This window comes from Anas acuta, chromosome 12 (assembly GCF_963932015.1).
Source record: "Anas acuta chromosome 12, bAnaAcu1.1, whole genome shotgun sequence".
In the NCBI taxonomy this organism is placed as follows: Eukaryota; Metazoa; Chordata; class Aves; order Anseriformes; family Anatidae; genus Anas; species Anas acuta.
The window spans coordinates 14,849,335-14,869,975 of NC_088990.1; the positions used below are offsets into that span (position 1 = coordinate 14,849,335).

Genomic DNA, 20,641 nt, shown 5'->3' on the forward strand with positions numbered 1-20,641 from the left:
CAATCCTACATTTAGTTTCATCACATTACTTCCTCAATGACACAAAACGCCCACATGCTTTGGCAGTATGTTTACTATTCATGGGAAATAAAGCAGGCAACAAATGGGGAAAAGTGACCAATAAGCACCCTATACCCCAAAGTAGCTACTGCAGATAAGTCAGTTTTTAATAGTATGAACAGAAACATGAAAGGTACCTTTGAATATGAGAACAGTTTTAATTAACTTCACCACCACCCCCCAAACAAAACATTACAGGAGACTTTATAGTTAGAAATTCATGTGTGCCAACACAAACCAATATGCTGTGTCAATTCTTGCTCTTCCACCCACCCCAAAACAAATGGTCTATTATTTACACTTCAGATTTGAGAAACTACTATCTATCATGCAAGTACAGACTGCCCCATCTTCCTAGCCAGACTCCTCAGATCACATAATCCCCCCTGCCCCACCCTTCAAAGTTTTTACATAATAGACTGCTACCAATTGAGAAACAAGTTAATAAGATGAAAGGTGGCATTTCTTCTTTCAACAACAAGCTTTTCTCTGTAATTTTCTGCCAGTAAACACTGAGAATCAATTCAAACTTGACATACAGAAGAGATTAAAAGTTGTCATAAACACAGCATCTGAAGAGCAAATATTTAGAAAAGGTTATAATTTTGTATTAGGGACTTATCTTAGAGAGCTGGTCTGAAACAAGTATGAAAACTGTCACAAAGAATTAAATTACAGTTTGATATTTTTTATTCTTTTTATGTTCCTGAACAAGTTGGTCATACCTAAGTCATCACTGAAGAAAAGGAACCAAGACTGAAGTGGGACATGCTCAGATATTTACACTGACTCCCAACAATGGAAGTTAAAAGAAGACAACCCCAGGATCTTCAAGAATCTGAGGTTGTATCTACCAATGTAGGCAAAACTGGTTAATCCCAGATTAGTAGGGAAATTCAAAAACTCATCTACTCCCATCCCCACCTTGAATTTGGGAGTTTTGATTCACCTGACTGAGTTTCAGGCACATAAACTGCTTGTGCACTGTTTTTCATAAGTCAAGTGGTACTATTAAACTGTGCAATGAGTTTGAATGCTCATTTAACCCAGATAGCCAATTTCTGTTAATTAACACTGCAACAATACAGAACCACTTCTTGCTGCAATAATTGGACTGTACAAGTGACCTCAACGTCTTGGGCATCCCTTGGTAAAAAAGGCAGAAATTAATTCTGTCTTAGTTAATGTCTTCCACTTCACTGCATCTGTTCAAACTAACAAATATTTCTGGGTCTTTTTTGTCTAATATCTGTAACTTCAATCTTATCTGTTCAAAACAACCATTACAAACATGCTCTTTACTGATACCACATAATCTACAGCTGTGTCAGGTATTTCATAAACAGAAATCACCTACTGGAACAATGTATTCAGCATGTAGGGAAATTTGACTATCCTGCAGCTGAAACTGGACTCTCAAATATAATTCTTCTCATGCACTTGGAACTAAGCATTATTCCTTTAAAAATGTAAAGCATATGAAAATAGGCTTCAGGTATGAGCTGAAGTATTTAAACTTTGTTGTCTGATAGGAAGAGAAAATCTTGTTTAACGTGTATAGTTGTTCCTCTTAAGGGGGAAAAATGAGGTGTACCGAATATGAAATAGTAACTTACCTCAACTTAATTATTGTTATTACAGTAAACGCTGTAGCAAATAGTCACATTCAGTCACACTTGTTAAGTTCTTTAAAAGGCATTTGCCCGGAACAGTATGTCATCCTGGCATCACATTGCAATACCTTTCCTTTGATGACAGAAAGCGAGTTTGACTGATTTATCAGAGTTATCTGAAGTACAAGGCAGTCATGCTTTACCACCTTCCTGCAAAACCAAGCACTAAAAACATGTCACGTGCCAAACTCATCTATTCTTCCATCATGATGTGAATGATATTTACCCTCCAAAATGTCCAGAGACTCTCAAGTATCAACTACTTAGGCATGCCAGATTCACAGTCTCTGCAAGAAGTTCACTACAGCTATTATCAATGGTTCTTCCTTTAACGCAACAGGTCTGGCTATAGACTTGAGCCTAGAAATTGGCTTTTAAAAATGGAACTAAACATTTTTCCAAATAATGGGATATAAAACATAGTAATTGAAAATGACAGCTCATGATGTGAAATAACGTACCTTTGAACTATGAGTACACGTCAGTTTATACATCAAGGTACCATTCACACTAACTGTAAATTCTCACCTTTCTCAATTTGGCATCTGCACTGAAGTCATCCTTTATTTACATCTGGATGAACTGTAAGCTGTTGAACAACTGTGAACAAGACATTAAGCTTATTTGTCCTGGAAATGGAAGAGCAGCTTGCCTTAGAACAGTTGCTGGCTATTTCTCTGCTGGCTACTGACACCTTAGCAGCGAACAACCCCTTAGTATTAAAGAAACTTCTCAGTACAGGGTTTATTTTGTTCCCACCTTGTGATGCCATACACTCCAAATGTCCAAATATTTACTTGCACTCAAATCAGAATTCAATGGATTTCTTACCAATTTATGCTGATATACACTATAGCAATGTTTATTCAGCAATCCTTTACAAAGGCTCACTGGTTCTGTGGAAGCTATTGAGCCTCAGCAATTCTATGGCAATATATTTGTGTTGTTTTCATTTTAAAGAAGCACAAATTCAGTTGTCATAAATAATCACTAACAAAAAAAAACAAAAAACAAAACAAAACAGAGGAGCTTCTACTTTTTCTGTACTATTAGGTCACGAATTACTCAGGCTGCAAACATTTCTCCTGAATAAGCATCCTTTAAAGGAGGTTCATGTTTCCCCTTCAAGATACTCATTCAAGAAAGGTCTATCAGTACACGATAACACTAGTCCTGCTCCCAATCCCCATTCCTCTTCACAAAAACATATTTAAACCTCCACTTATTAACAAGTCGATTTTCATGTTTCTTCTCAAAAAGGTTTAGTCAAAATATTTATTTTCTTGTTAATGTACTGTGTGTACAGTAGATTTGAGCCCCATACAAAAACAAACAAACAAACAAAAAAAACCACAAAAACTATCACCAGATCCAAGTCTTATATTAAACTCATACTGAAGTTTTGACTAATGCTGCAAAAAAGCAAGCACACCTAGTGAGCCTAGAAAGATGTTTAGAACACTGCCTGTTGCAGCACATGTCCTAAACATGCTGGTGACTATGCATTTTCAAAAGTATGCTTGCCTTTCAAAGTTACAGGTACAGCCTTTGAAGCAGTTATTTAAGTGCAAAAACATTCAGCACTGATCACCAAGAATTAGCAGATATACATTTTAGAGACCATAACAATTCATAACATGTGCACTACAGAAAGATTTTAAATCCCAGTTAGTTATATAAAAACAAAAAATAATTGAAGATATAAGGTGGCTTAGCTTAATCTGAGGTTTTATACTAGTAATCCACCTACATCTGCTGCTAAGCAGGTCTGGAAGAATCATGTGTTTGAAGGCATATGAAGTTAGTAGGTAATTACGTGAGAACAGGGGCAATTTACATGGCTAGCTTCTGCCTTCACAATAAGCACTAAAAAGCATAGTTAAAACAAAGAATAATATGCATTTCTAAAATGAAACTCAGCATTGAAGTGCAAGCTATTATTTTACTAGAACAAATAATATATGAGTAGCCACTTAAGTTCTAAGATGAGGTATCTGCTCTAAGTCCCTTGTTTGTATTAGGCTTATTGTTTCTATTAGGCTTAGTGGGTAGCAGTACTCTTGGAGACTAGATGCAGCTCCAACAGAAAAACAAAAAGGGCAGAACTTGCAAATTTATGCCAATGCAAAGCACTATTTCTACAGTCTAAGTCTAGACAGTTTTACATTTAAATCAGCCTGGTTGAAACAGATCTCTATCTATATTTTACATTAGAAGCTACAAAGGCCTTTTAGCTGATTCAGTTTTCAGGTTTCATAAACATTAACTTTAGAAATAAGGATTTCCACCATTCACTTTCCATACACACACTGAAATTTTATTTCGTGCAAGATAGTCAGAACCCTAAGATGCATACTTACTAAAGTGCAACTAAAAATGCACTTTCCTTTACTATCTTTTTTTTTTAGTTGAGTTAAAGGGTGTTTTTGTTTGTTTGTTTGTTTTTTGTTAAGCATTGACCACATGCATGGATAACAAGCATATATGAAAAAGAGGAATCACTTCTTACCTTGAAAACACATAATATAAAGGAGGGAGTTCGAAGTCACTATATTTTGCATTATATACAGTGTAACAGTATTGCTATCTCGTATTTATACAATTTAAATATTTCTGGAACAAACATTCAATAACTTCAGTTCTTAGTAGAATAGTCTAAGTATGTAAGTATTTTGTGCCTAGAAAATACAACAGAGAATTTCACGAATATAATTCTACTTATCATTCAGCTGTTAAAACGACATATATTTCTGAAAAGCAGCCAGTACGCAGACCTATGCTGCCAAATTCAGAGTGCTGAAAGGGAAGAATGTGGAATCAAATACAATATAGGATTTTGTAGAACTGCAGAAATGTTATACCAGGATATACCAACCTACTAAGGAACTCCCGAGAGGGGCCCAAATTCAATTAGTACTCTGAAATCGACACATTCCTCTATTGCATTCTTGCACAGAAAATTATTCTAAAAACACAATTCCTTTGCAGAAAATTATTCTAAAAACACAATTCCTTTGCAGAATATAAAAACTGGCATAATATGTCTGATCTTCAGACTAAACAGCTTGAAATAAAATTCTCCTCAAAAATATAGATATTTATTCCAGTGAAAAGTCATTAATTTATCAAGACATCTCAAAAGTAATCCTACAATTTGCCTTCAAACTACACAAATTATAAGTGTCTACTTAAAAACAACACATGCAGAAAGCTGTCCAGACCAATAATGCTGTTCCGGAAAGAACGCAAACTATAGCTCCGTATGTATATTTTATCATAGCAATCTAATTCACAGTATGGCATCTTAACACAATTTGTTTGCAATTTTTCTGGCTACTTAAGACTTAAAATTGAAGTTATTTAACTCATAACAAAGGGTTTATTTTCCAAAATTCAATGGTAAATAGTTTTCCTCCTTAAAATTTCTCCCTACAGCAGCCTTTGTAGATCAAATTATCTACTTCTAAAAACCAAAATACCCTGGATTGTTAGTAAGCATGCTATTGTATCATTTATTTATCTTTACTTTCACATCACTTGAGAATTAGAAGAGCTAAAATGCCAGGAATTCTCCACACTGACTACTGCTACACAAGCTATGCAATCACATACACATAGTGTTACACAATTTTCCCCTCTATGCATATTGTATAATGACATACAGAAGCAAAAAACAAACTTTCAGTGCCAGGAAATTATTTCCACAAGTATATTCTGGTAAGATGAAGAGATAAAGAAATGTTCTGCACTTGAAAATTAATTTGTTTTAGGCTGTTACTTCCTCAGTAAACAGTAATGGAGAAAAAAAACCAAAAAACTTTTTAACAAACAGCAACTGCTGATGCAACTAGTGTGTGCTTTTAACAGCCATCAGCAGCTCGGGAGTTCAAAATGAGATCACAAGCAGCCACCTGAGGCCTATGGCCACTTTCTGCCAAGGAAAGTTCTCACTCCAGTCAAGCTCTTAAGACGGTAGAAATCAAGATCAAAACCAACTAGCATTACACATTGACCAGAGTGAATGTCATTGAATAGAACAAATGCAAAGCACTTCTTGACCCACAAATACTAGTCTCCTAGATCAAAGCAAGCCCACTGGCATCAACAACTGTTCTAAGTCTTTCCATAGGAAGAAAAGTGCTCTTTAAAGCAGATTGCCAGTAATAATATTTTGTAAGATTTCCTAAGACAGTCCTCGTATCATCCTCTTGTATGCTTGAAGGTCATCCTCACAGCACAATCATTTGGTAACCAAGTTTTCTGTACAGTATTGTACAATATATGTACAGCCATCGTGCAGCAGGCAGGCTACGACTTGGTTGCCATCACGGTGACATGGTGGGATCACTCTCATGACTGGAGTGCTGCAATGACTGGCTATAAGCTCTTCAGAAGGGACAGGCAGCACAGAAGGGTTGGTGGTGTGGCTCTCTATATTAGAGAATCTTTCGATGTTGTGGAACTTGAGGCTGTGAATGACAAGGCTGAGTCCCTTTGGGTTAGGATTGGCGGGAAGACCAACAAGGCTAGCATCCTGGTCGGGGCCAAACCAGGATGAGGAGACAGATGAGGAGTTCTACAGGCAACTGACAGAAGTTGCGAAATCATCGGCGCTTGTTCTTGGGGGGGACTTTAACTTTCCTGACATATCCTGGAAGCACAACACAGCCCAGAGTAAGCAGTCTAGGAGGTTTTTGGAGAACGTGGAAGATAGCTTCCTGACGCAGCTGGTTAGTGAGCCTACCAGGGGTGGCGCCCCGCTAGACCTTCTCTTCACAAACAGAGAAGGACTGGTGGAGGATGTGGTTGTCGGGAGCTGTCTTGGGCAGAGTGACCATGAAATGGTGGAGTTCTCTATTCTTGGTGAGGCCAGGAAGGGGACCAGTAAAACCGCTGCAGTGGACTTCTGGAGGGCTGACTTTGAGCTGCTCAGGACACTGGTTTGTAGAGTCCCTTGGGAGGCAGTTCTGAAGGGTAGAGTCGTCCAGGAAGGCTGGGCGCTCTTCAAGAGGGAAATCTTAATGGCACAGGAGCGGTCTGTCCCCAAGTGCCCAAAGACGAGCCGGCGTGGAAGAAGACCGGCCTGGCTCAACAGAGTTGCAGCTTGAATTTAGGAGAAAAAAAGAGGGTTTATAATCTTTGGAAAAAAGGGCGGGCCACTGAGGAGGACTATAAGGATGTTGCAAGGCTGTGCAGGGACAAAATTAGAAAGGCCAAAGCTCATCTGGAGCTCAATCTGGCTACTGCCGTTAAAGACAACAAAAAATCTTTTTACAAATACGTCAATGCAAAACAGAGGACTAAGGAGAATCTCCATCCTTTACTGGATGCAGGGGGAAACCTTGTTACAAAAGATGAGGAAAAGGCGGAGGTGCTTAATGCCTTCTTTGCCTCAGTCTTTAGCGGCAATACCAGCTGTTCTCTGGATACCCAGTACCCTGAGCTGGCGGAAGGGGATGGGGAGCAGAATGTGGCCCTCACTATCCACAAAGAAACGGTTGGCGACCTGCTACAGCACTTGGATATGCACAAGTTGATGGGGCTGGATGGGGTCCACCCAAGGGTACTGAGAGAACTGGCGGAGGAGCTGGCCAAGCCGCTTTCCATCATTTATCAGCAGTCCTGGCTATCTGGGGAGGTCCCAGTTGACTGGCAGCTAGCAAATGTGACGCCCATCTACAAGAAGGGCTGGAGGACAGACCCGGGGAACTACAGGCCTGTCAGTTTGACCTCAGTGCCAGGAAAGCTCATGGAGCAGATGATCTTGAGAATCATCACACAGCACTTGCAGGGCAAGCAGGCCATCAGGCCCAGTCAGCATGGGTTTATGAAAGGCAGGTCCTGCTTGACGAACCTGATCTCCTTCTATGACAAAGTGATGCGCTTGGCGGGTGAGGGAAAGGCTGTGGATGTGGTCTACCTTGACTTCAGTAAGGCTTTTGACACTGTTTCCCAAAGCATTCTCCTCAAGAAACCGGTTGCTCTGGCTTGGACTGGCGCACGCTTCGTTGGGTTAGAAACTGGCTGGATAGCCGGGCCCAAAGAGTCGTGGTAAATGGAGTCAAGTCCAGTTGGAGGCCGGTCACTAGTGGCGTTCCCCAGGGCTCGGTGCTGGGGCCGGTCCTCTTTAATATCTTCATCGATGATCTGGATGAGGGCATTGAGTGCACCCTCAGTAAGTTCGCAGATGACACCAAGTTAGGTGCGTGTGTCGATCTGCTCGAGGGTAGGAAGGCTCTGCAGGAGGATCTGGATAGGCTGCACCGATGGGCTGAGGTCAACTGCATGAGGTTCAACAAGGCCAAGTGCCGGGTCCTGCACCTGGGGCGCAATAACCCCAAGCAGAGCTACAGGCTGGGAGATGAGTGGTTGGAGAGCTGCCAGGCAGAGAAGAACCTGGGAGTGATGGTGGACAGTCGGCTGAATATGAGCCAGCAGTGTGCTCAGGTGGCCAAGAAGGCCAACAGCATCCTGGCTTGTATCAGAAGCAGTGTGGCCAGCAGGGCTAGGGAAGCGATCATCACCCTGTACTCGGCTCTGGTGAGGCCGCACCTCGAGTACTGTGTTCAGTTTTGGGCCCCTCGCTACAAGAAGGACATCGAGGTGCTCGAGAGAGTCCAGAGAAGGGCGATGAAGCTGGTGAGGAGCCTGGAGAACAAGTCCTACGAGGAGCGGCTGAGGGAGCTGGGCTTGTTCAACCTGGAGAAAAGGAGGCTCAGGGGTGACCTTATTGCTCTCTACAGGTACCTTAAAGGAGGCTGTAGCGAGGTGGGGGTTGGTCTGTTCTCCCACGTGCCTGGTGACAGGACGAGGGGGAATGGGCTAAAGTTGCACCAGGGGAGGTTTAGGTTGGATGTTAGGAAGAACTTCTTTACCAAAAGGGTTGTTAGGCATTGGAACGGGCTGCCCAGGGAAGTGGTGGAGTCACCATCCCTGGAGGTCTTTAAAGACGTTTAGATGTAGAGCTTAGGGATATGGTTTAGTGGGGACTGTTAGTGTTAGGTCAGAGGATGGACTCGGTGATCTTGAGGTCTCTTCCAACCTAGAAATTCGGTGATTCTGTATTGTAACCTCAACAATCTATGATTTTTAAATTACTTGCAATGTGCCTCCTTCTCCAAATAACACCCATTTATACAAGTAAGCAAAGTCACACCAAATGGGTTAAGACGACTAGTGGCTATTTCATGGATTAGTAATTTACTTTCTTGCAGGAGGTACTAGTCTTCTGATATCACTTGAAAACAAGAGCAAAATAAGAAATCAAAAGCAAATTAAAAGGCAGCTTTTTCACTACTACTTATAAGAAGCTTTCACTACTACTTATAAGAAGCTTTCAGTCACTGAAAGCTTTTCAGTGACTGAAAAATTTGTAGTTCCAGGAAGAATATATATGACTGTTGTACACTATACCAGATAGCATAAAGCTGTTCTCTTTCTGCCTGCTATGTCTTACAGGACAGGACGTTCACTTTTCAGAGAAAAACAGTACATCTTCAGGTCCTGACATCATCACATTTTTATGTCTATTACTTTAACTATGCAGCTGCCAAATCAATTCTGATTAGAATACACTTTGAATTTCATAAAGTCTTCCCACAGACGTATATCTTTCAGTCTCAAGCACTTCTTGTCATTTTAATTGCTTCACTTCAAGTACCCCTAGGAAAAAAAAAAAAAAAAGATGCTTTGCAGTATTCACAGGCAGTCTGAACAGCACTCACACTGTCCCATGGGAGAACACTGTCTGGAATCACCATTTAAATAGGAGAAGAAGGAGAGAGAATGCTGAAAACACATACATAAGAAATGCATGCTGCTTATACTCTTCATTAAAATCAAACGTAAGACCAGCTCAACTCTCCCCCACCCCCATGTGCCTTCAATAAAAAGAAGAGAGATGTCTTCTCTTAACACAACTAAGCTTTCCAAGCATGTGTTTTGAGGCTGAGGCAGTGTCTGAGCTATGTAGGAAAACATGAAATAACCCTTTCAGGATGCCTTATCAATTTCTAGCTACACGGTCTCAGACTAAGGCTCTTTTGTTTGTCTCTTGGTACCTATATTTTATATTTACCCAATAACATAAAGAGCAGGTAGGACACCATCACACTTCTTCAGCAAAATAGTCTTTGTCAAATCCTTGAACTAAACCAACCCTCCAGATGTGTGCATGCAAGCACTAACTCTCTCAATCGCTCCCCATACTGGGACTGCTTCAAGTTCAAGTCTCCCTACCAGTTCAGTACGGTTCTTCTTTGAGAGTAAAAAGCAAAATCATTGCATCCTCAGCCTCCTGTATGCCATAACATTTAAGTATCTTCAGAAGATCATATAGTTGATATCCAAAGTTAACTCCAAAGTTTTTTCTCATATGCTATCTGCCCAAGGGACTGATTCCTCTGCATTCTGAAAGCACATCTGAAGTGTTTATTGCTTCCAGATTTTGAAAAGAGAAATTACTGTTATAACTCAGCTGGGTTGTCTTAAGAGCTCTGCTAAAGCCTCTCTGGTTTTCATCACAGAGTCTCACTTCAGAATACACATATTTCCTGTGTATTACTTTTCTCCAAGTATAGAAAACTCACACTCAAGTCTTGGGCAGAACAATCCATTTACCAAGGAAGAAGAATACAGCAGCATTTACATTGCAATGTGCCTGAAACACTTGCAAAATATTTATAAACTTCAGTTGCTGCATGTAATACTTTAGCCCTAACCTTTCTGCCACTCTCTGCCAAGAATCTGAAGCACTACATTCAGAATTCGCACTAAACACAAAATTTGATAATCATGACTTGTGTCCAATTCTGCACTTAGTTTTACTGAATTAAGCTCGCACATAGGTGAAAACTGACCTCACTGTCCCAGATACACAGCTTATGTCAGACAACAAGAGCAACAGTTAACACACAGGTCTACCCAAGTTAATGATAAGTGAAGCTAATGTATAACCTCCAGATCTGAAAGTCAACCAACGTAACAGCCCAGCTACCAGCTTGACTCTAGTGATCAGAGTACAGACACTAGTCAAAGCTGCAAAAAATCACACACTTACCCCGACAGCTTTTTCTCTCAGAACTCACAAACAATAAAATTAAAATACAGCCCTCTATTGAGCAGGTAATTTGACAACTGTACTGTTTGAAGCCACAGTTTAACCACTTCTAACCAAAGACTCCAGTACAGTTTGTTTTGCCCCGTTTCAGACTAAGCATCATGTCTTTGAGGTCAGGAAAAGCCAGTCACTCCTAAGCAACCATCAGCACAATTCAGCAAGGCTCATGTTCATGCTCACCTCTTACCACTACACTGAGCCAGTATTTAAGCTAGCTTTTTAAGAAGTCCTGGAAAAAAAAACAGTTTCTATATACATATACTCTCCCTACTATCTTGAAAAGCAAAACAGCTCCTCCACACTCTAGAAAGCTTTTGTATTTAATCATAAAGTCAGGCATCAAAAATCACCTGTTTTACGCCTCTTAACATTCAATTTGCACACAACAGAAACTGCTGCATTACACAGCAAATCACCTCAGGCCAGAACACTCTTGTGACCTTTCTGCAAAGACATAGAAACAGAAGAGGACATTTCTAGCCTACCTGATAAACAACCTCAACTGCAAATAGCAGTATTTGAAACACTCATTACTGAATGGAAAACCAAGACCAACTTACACAAATGCCGTAACAATCAGGCATCCTATTCCATTCCTATTTGCTGTCTCACAGAGATGAGGTCACTTACGCTGGCCCATTACTTGCTAGATACATCTCTAACTTTGCTAGAACTGCCTGGGAAAAACAAAAAAAAAAGGCCTGACATGCATTTCCAATTGCTGGTGTTGGTTTGCAATGTACATTCATTAGAATACAATAGTACAGATGGACCTTCAAAGACTGAGTCCAACTGCCTGAACACCTCAAGGCTAACCAAAAGTTAAAGCTTATTCATGAGGGCATTGTCCAAACACTTCTTGAGTGCTGACAGGCACGGGGCACCAGCCGCCTCTCTAGGAAGCCTGTTCAGTGTTTCACCACCTCCTGGTAAAGAATTTATTCCTCATATCTAGCACACCTGCAATATAGAAAATACCAATAAAACTTGAAGTTTGCTACCTAACTACCTAAAGACATTAATGGTAGTGATATGCTCTTACGAGCCTCACTTGCAAAGTTCAGTCTGCAAAACTTTCTTGCTTTCTGTCTCTCTCTCTCTCTCTCTCTCTCTCTGTCCTCAGTACAACGCTTAACATGCTCAGCGTCATTCAGGAGAATCCTACATGAAAACGGATACTGTTCAAAATCCAAGCGCAATCCAGCTGCCAGGAAATCGGGTAATTATTGTACTTCTGGAATACAATACCAGCTCAAGTGTTAAAAAATCAGCACCATTTCTCTCTAACACTGTAAAAGCCACAATACTCAATTGTGACCACTCAGGCTTCATTAAGAGATGACTTGATCCTCCCCATTTCACATTACTTACAATTGAACAAAATTGAACTACTTAATTAGCAGGTAACATTTTATGCAATAATTATATGGAAATCCACACTGACCGTGCATTCCCATATTAACATTCAACTAACACATTTCTATATGGAAGATTCAATACAACTTCAGCCATTTTTCTCATCAAAAGGAATAGATCTGCTCAACTGGTGTTTCTAGTGGCATTAAGACAAACACGTCAGCCACCTACAACCATTTATATTCACTCTGACACCTTATTACTTAAACACTTGCTTACCCACTGCAATCTAACCATTACCATTAAGTCTATATCGATTTGCTTTGCATTAATGTTATTATACTGATACCTACGCACCTAATATTGTCTCAGCCAAGCATGTGAATAAATTGAAACTAAGTAATATGACCACATAAATGATGACTGCTTTCTTGCTGTAGCTGTAAAAAGAACAAAATCCTTCTTATTTGCCAAATTTAATTTCTGAATGCAGGACTTCTCAACTATGCTGCAAGGATATATTTAGCTGCTGTACTACAGCTCTCATCTCAGATTACATAGCTATTTAAATCTAAAAGCAACGCATGTGTTCATGAAAGCTGTTAGAGTAAACATTCAAGTCCAAATGTGAAGTCTTTGTGGACTAGGTTAAGACGTATGTACATATAAAATTTATACATTACAGGGAAGTACTTTGGTGTCTTGTTTATCACAGCTTTCAAAAGGTACCTGTAACTAATTCCTCAATTTAACATGGGAAGAGATGAATAGTTCTCATTAGTGGAGAAAAGCCTTTCCAAAGCAAGTTGAGAATATAGAAATAGACACACCAAAACCTCCACTCACAGGCCACAGCTTAGCTTTCTTTCCCAGCCTTTCACCCTTGAAAGGGCAAAAAAACACACAAGCCACGTAAGAAGATCAGAACTGAGTACTCATTTTGTGTGCCCAAACTATGGAATCTTTAGCAGCCTAATAGAGTGGAGCTCAAGAGTCTGAGGGTGGTTCAGGATCATTCTCTGAATACGGAAAGCATAACAGTACTGCTCTCAAAGGAAACATACAGCCTTTACAAGGACCAGTAACACACATGGAACCTGAAAGCCAAAGGGGAGAAAACAGTAGGCTAATGGGAAAGACACTGGAAAGAGTTTGGCAGCAATTTCTCCTTCTGGACAGTGCTTTTGAAAAGACAGTCAGTGGCATTCCCACTTGGTGATATGAAGCTTGAGAACAGTACCTCAACCACAGGAGGCTGAACTAGCAAACCACAATGTGTGGCTGTTGGTGCAATTGCCATACTCAAGTCAAGTCACGGAGCTACATCTTTTGCTGTTGTAGCACCAGAGCCTCCATCCAGCTCTTGAATACTCCTGCACCGTCACCAATTTTATGATCCAAGCTCGGAGCTCAGATACTTGGTTGTACCAACTTCATTTTGATGTGACAAGAAATAGACCCTGGTTGTAGGTAAATGAATGCTAACAGTATTAAGCAGATACTAGCTATGCTTAGTTGTTATCAGAACAACTGACTATACACGTGCCGAATACCTTTAATTAATACTAACTCCAAGTAACAACAGGAAAAAATATTCTGAGGATGGAAAAAAGCTTATAAGATTTGAAGATGGAGGAAAGAAATAAAGTAACTAAAAAACTACAATTGTCAGAGAAAGGAAATTCAAGACTGATGAAGTTGTCCCTCAGAAGCCTTGTTGTAGCAAGCAGGCAAAAAAGGCCAAGTCAGGCCATTCAGGCTGCCATGAAGACAAAGCTGACAGCATGCAGGTGACAAGCTAATTGTGCTACACACAGAAGCTACAGTGGACACTGAAGACAAGATCCAAGATCATTCCACATTTTCACAACGGCTACAGTGGTTTGAAAAGCAAAAGGTTACACAGGGCTCTGCAGCATTACCACAATGAAAGCATCAATTCATACCTGATACATGTCAGCATCTCACTCTAATTAATCCCATTAGCCCCACACAACTTCTTGTTCAAATACGGTATGCATATGGACTTGAACCATTACAACACGGAATAACAGCCCTCTTTAAAATTGGATAAATGCAAGAGAAATGTCAGGCTCTCCTACTTATAAATATATGAAGGTCTAAGATGTTCAAAGAATGTGAACGGAAGTGCACAAAACTGAATTAAAACCTATGATACTTAATACTTGTTTAAACAAGTATTAGACGTACGAGGAACGGCTGAACGGCTGAGGGCACTGGGCCTGTTCAGCCTGGAGAAGAGGAGGCTGAGGGGAGACCTCATCGCAGTCTACAACTTCCTTGTAAGGGGGTGTCGAGAGGCAGGAGACCTTTTCTCCATTAACACTAGCGACAGGACCCGCGGGAACGGGGTTAAGCTGAAGCAGGGGAAGTTTAGGCTTGACATCAGGAGGGGGTTCTTCACAGAGAGAGTGGTTGCACACTGGAACAGGCTCCCCAGGGAAGTGGTCACTGCACCGAGCCTGACTGAATTTAAGAAGAGATTGGACTGTGCGCTTAGTCACATGGTCTGAACTTTTGGGTAGACCTGTGCGGTGTCAAGAGTTGGACTTGATGATCCTTAAGGGTCCCTTCCAACTCAGGATATTCTATGATTCTATGAAACAGTATTGTTTTGTTTTTGAGTAATACCGATGCCTTAGCCTGAACTTCAAGGCTATATCTGAGGGGTCTTTCACCACTGCTGGAAAAAAAAAGCATAGGAATACCCATTTAGCTTTACAGCAATCTACACAATTTCTCACAAGCTTTACATTTCCTCAAATTTATACATACATATATATAAATAAATTGATGCCACTTTCTAAAATTTGACCATAATATTTAATTTTTCTGCATTATGCTGTATCAACTGGCTCTACATCTCAGAGTGCAGTTCAGAGCAGTTCTGAAAGGTTCAATATTCCTCATAAAAAACCTTTAGAATTAACTTGGAGCTCCAGACCTCTTTTAATCCACTTGGTTAGGATAGCCATTACAAAAATATTAAACCAAAAATTGCATTTTGTAATCACAACATCCAGCCAACTGTGATACTTGCAACAAATAATACTTGCCAGCAGTATACAAATACATAACATGACACTGTATTAAGTCTCTGAAGAAGCTGAACTACAAACTATTGGCAATGATCCTAGAATTTATTTTGAAAAGAAGTCAAGGATGCTGCCACCACTGCTGGACTAGTAGTGTAACAAAAACCCCACGTATAACCAAGCAAGCTTACAGTTATGACAAACTTCACTCATGTTCAGCCTACACAAATGAACAAAGAAAAAAAGGTAGCCTGGAAAGCTCTGCTTAAGCAGCTTTATCACTGGATTTGTGCTGGCTGCCTAATATTTGGGTATGTCAGGAGGATAATGCCCTCCTCAGTAGGACTGGCCACTTTATAACTCTTACCTCCTCCCTAAAGCTTTCAAAAAAGAAAAAAAAATAAAAGTAACAACACAAGAAAGTTAGCATATCTTACAAATAGATGAATCTATTTACATTCTTCTGTGGTATTTTCATTGTTTTAAAATCTGGAAACTTTCAGTGCCTTTCTGTTCAGAGTATCTAGGAGTCAAGAATTTTAACCCATGGTTTCAATTTAAAAACAAACTGTCCGAGTTATTTCCTATTTGCACAATAAACATCGACACCTGAAGATATTTTAGCATCCACCTGCAAAATGAACTACAGAGCAGTTCAATCAAATAATTTATTCGTGCCTTCATAGCTCTGTAGGAAAAAGAGCCAGAGTTCTGAGTCCATACATGTGCATGAGACACAGATATTCATCCAAACTAAAAGGATAACATAGCAACTATCAACTTCATTACAAGCAAGATCCAGTCAAAATTCACTACTTGTTTTTAACTTCTGCTATCCAACATGAAGCTCTTTTAAGTAAGTGCTCCTATTCTCTGTAATAACAGGGTCAAATCTTCCTTGCAATAGCTGTAATCAACAACATATCAATGGTCACAGCCCAGAAAATGAGAAATAAGTGTCAGTATGGTAGTATGTACTTGTAGCAATATTTAGGTGATGAAATTCCAAACAAAGCTTGAAATTTGGAAGGTCATACCTCATAATCAAGTTAGTAACTCAAACTGAAGCTAGTACTCAAATAAGCAAAGTTGATGAAGAATTAACTGTATTGACACAAGTTACGTCAATGGAGACAGGAGTGACAGCAGGGGAAAAAGTGACAGTTTTATTTACACCTAAGAATCCTTGTGCCTGGAAATAGTCTTAAACAAAACACTTGGAAAGATGAGTTATCATGCCAGTCTTCATTAATGAAATTCAAAACACTACTACTTGATGAAGCAATGTCATTTTTAGAGTAGTGTAACTGATGAAGACAGATTCTCTCAAAGGGACTACGTTCTGCAAGTGCCAGGAAAAGAACTGCAGTTTCCTGTCACATGTAAACCACGTTTTGACTGAAGTGTTTTCATATTCCTTCCTGAAGTCAGAGTTGATGATAAACATAATCCAGTATTTCCTATTTCTGAACTGCCACAGTGTAAAATACTTGCAACAACACTTTTTTCTTGTTTAAAGGTTTCTCTAGAATCCAACTATTATAGGATGGCAGCTGCTTGAAATACCATGCATTGGTTAGTATGGCATTCCCAGTAACAAACAGCTGACAAATCTCTCGAGAGACATACTTTTTTTCTTTTCCAGTATTTCTGCTAAACCCTAACAGCAACAGTTATCTTCATTCTCCATATGTGGGTAATGCCATTTCTTCCAGATTATGTGTTCAAATATGGTAGTCACAGTCCGTTTCGCAGCATTACTTTGCAATAACACACCAATCAATACAGCAAAGGCTGTGTTAAAAGGATACAACTATCCCCTGTAACCTAAAATTCCTAGTATGTAACTCCAGATTATCAAATAAACTACCATATTTGGTTATTTTAAAGTTACCATGCTTCCCTATAGCCTTCTTCCTCCTATTTTAGCTTTGCTTAAGATTGTAAGACACCAAAGAGAGGTTTTGTTAACAGAATTTTCTCCTTTTTCCATCTAATATTTTCAATAAATGCTAAAAATACAAAACAGAATTTTAATAAAGCAATACCTGAACTTTGCCTATTGATCAACTGCACACACTAAATCAGAGACAACTACGTGGTATAAAACAAATGCTGCCACTCACCACTTATTTTACAAGGTTTCATAAACAACATCACACTAACTATCTTTATATGTCTTTAAATGGCAGCAAAGTATTCCCCCATACCATCATACTTACAGATTCCTTCGTGTCAGTCTGTGGTCTCAGAATACTGAAACAGGTCAACAGAACAGTCCAGCAGCAAGACAGACCTTGATGTTATCCCACAATGCAGTACTTCTGGGGAAAAAAAAAAAAAAAAAAAAAAAAGAGGGGTAGGGAGGAAAAAAATCGTTTCAGTATTCTAAGTGAAAAGGTTAGCAAAAGAAATATCAAGCTACGACAGCGCTCTTCAAGATGACAGGCACACCAAACCCAATGACAAATAAAAATCTTGAAATATGGCAGTAAAATGACCCATACACCAGTCCTTCAAAGTGAAGTTAATAACAAACCAGCACAGTTCATACTGCAGAATTTAGCCAGAATGACCTGACAGCAGCAACTGCTATCCAAACCTATACCAGGAATTGGAAAACTACAGGGTTTGGTCAACACTCCTGAGAATGCGCGTAGTGGAGATGTGAAGAGAAAAAAGAAACTCCTGATAGATGATAATTTTAACATCTGCAGTGTCACTACTTTATATCACCCAATGCTTGTTTGTAGGAAAATGATCAGTTTTCAAGGTGACTGTGATAAAATACTACAGCAAACCTGCAAGTCGTCACGCACCCAGAAGTTGCTTGTGAATCCAGTTCCCCTTAAATACCAGTCACCTGTCCTTACTGACATCTGTGAGTCTGAAGGTCACATAGACTGAGATAGTCAAAAACTATGGTGTTTTGTCCAAATTATAACAAAGTACCCTTAAGTAATGCCATATTTTACAGGACTTTGAAAAGGCTGTATTTTATTTTCATGCAACTCAAACATTTGACATGAACATTTCTAGGCTTAAACTTAACATAAGCAAACTAAGTAGAGAAGATACACTAGAGCCAGTAAAGGAATAAACGCTGCAATCATAAGAAATATTTTCCATCTACATGAATATTAGAACATTGGTGCTAAAGCATTAATTTGAGGAGAAATGCACTGTCTACAACTGAGGTGCTATTTCCAGGACCTCACCTCCCTTTCAAGTAGCTGATGTCCAGATTACATAGGTCTAACAAAGAACTTTCCTGATTTCAGTGCCTGCCTCTGGAACTTGGAACATGCTCATTAATTTAAAAAATAAATAAATAAATAACTTGCAGTATTCAAATACAACTTAGAAGCTACTGACTGTGTTATTCAGTGATGCAAATATACATGCGACTATATATATATATATGCATGCAGATACACAATACGTAGTGTACCTTTTACTCCTCATTGGTTTCATTTCTCCCAGTTTCAGTAATGAACATGCTGAACTACTACATGCTGTTTGAGGCCTCAAGGATTATCATACAAGTGGTTAGCTTTTCACAAAAAGAGATCTAGGAAATGAAGTCATTTGTTTGTCTTGAAACTATAGCAGCTGTCATTACTATTCAGTCTAGCACTGCTACTCATCTGTGTAGTAAAGCTGGCCATTTCAGAAGACATCAGTCATTCACAGCATGATTGCCCAACTGCTTCCCCTCCAATACAGAAGGGGATCAGATTCAACTATTCTCAAATTACTCAGGGTAATCACAAAACTAAGAAAGTAATGTAAGATATTAGCTTCTCCCCTTTGATTAAAAAAAAATCTTAAGTTTATTCGTAGCTTTTCTTCAGTTTTAAGGCTCAGCAGAAGGTATTTCATGGACAAGGATAGATGAACTTAAGGTCATTTCCTCTCAGAGGTTTACAAATAAGGGAGGTAATAATTTCATCTAACAAAGCTGAAGGCACTCCAGAAATAATTGAGAATTCAAAGCAAACCTACACTGCAATCTACTTTTAGTTAACTAGTTTCCCTTCAGTCCTTACTAAAACTATCATATGCTTGCCAACTTGAGACTGTAACCTTACCTTATTTCCTTCTACAAATTTGTGGACTGCATGGTTTAGCAACAGAAATATAGGGTGACACAGAGAAAGCCTAAATTAATCCTAAAACTTTGACTTCTATACTAATTAAATATCTGCAGTTGTAACTGAAAATTGCATGCGCCTTCTCTGCTAGAGTAACACTAACAAGAGATTAACATACAGATCATTTGAGTTGACATTTGGTATTATTTCCTCATGCAGCAAAAAAGACAGGCAGGATCCTTCCTCACATCTATACTCAACTCATGCAAATAATGAGACAGTATTTGCTCCTTCTCTGCCACCAAGTTGATTGTGTACATCAGCAGAAGCATCTCTCCTAGAAGCAGTGTCACTTCCTTTAATCAATGAACTTGTGATATGCCATCAGTCAGTCAGCTTGTATAAAGATACGTATTAAAATTCTGACACTGGTCACAAAAGCCTTCTGCCTAGCAACACTGAAAATGATCTGAAAGAAATATCATTATGTGTGGAAAACTATTCAGCAGACTCCTTTCAACAAGGTGATAGCTGTTCACATTCAACAATTTCCTCAACATCACTACAGATGTTTCCTATATTCTATGATTCTAGAATCACTGGATATGATTCCTTATTCTATGATTCTATGACTTCCTTATTCTATGATTCTATAGTTTGTCTTGGCTGCTTTGTAATACCAATACTAGGACTGCCTGTCTGAAAGCCAGGCAGTCCTGGTACATGGGCAATACCACTACTTGGGCACTGCATTCATTATAATCTAACTGCCCACTCATACCACTTGACCATATGGCAGCACTTCTGAAAGCCTCACATTTTTGAGAGCAGATCTAAAGCTTAGGCACCTGAACTCCCACAAGCACTGTCCTGCAGCACTACATACACAGGCTACTTGTGAAATATTCTCCCACCAAACCTACAGTGTCTGGAAATACTTAGAGCATAGCACTGATGGGCTGCTCATATGAGTGAAAACACCAAACAAGAACAAGCAGGCTTTTCTTTCACCTTACTTCTTAAACACATGAAGTGCTGTACACAAACCAGCAAGACCAACTGGAAGTCTTTTTTCACATCACCCACTTAACGTACTCTCTAGAGAGATACATACATACAATCTACAGAACAATGTACTAATCAGAAAAAAATGAGTTAGATTTCTGATGTTAAATACTCAACAAAAGGACATTTTCTGCAGTGAATATAGGACTGGTTAAAAACTTACCTTTGGGGAAAAATTTCTATCTACTTAAAAAAGTTTTTCTTAAAGTCTTCAACATA

General features: G+C 39.4%; 1 protein-coding gene across 6 annotated transcripts in view; it reads right to left on the reverse strand.

The window, feature by feature from the left end:
• Nucleotides 1-20,641, reverse strand: part of TLN2 (talin 2) — a 172,316-nt gene that overhangs the window by 122,245 nt on the left and 29,430 nt on the right. For 5 of the 6 annotated variants that reach the window (XM_068695657.1, XM_068695656.1, XM_068695659.1 and 2 more), the window contains exon 2: nucleotides 17,486-17,587. The exons of the other annotated variant lie outside the window; for it this stretch is intronic. The gene's annotated coding sequence lies outside the window, so the exon portion shown is untranslated. The remainder of the gene's footprint in view (nucleotides 1-17,485; nucleotides 17,588-20,641) is intronic. 6 annotated transcript variants of the gene reach the window in all.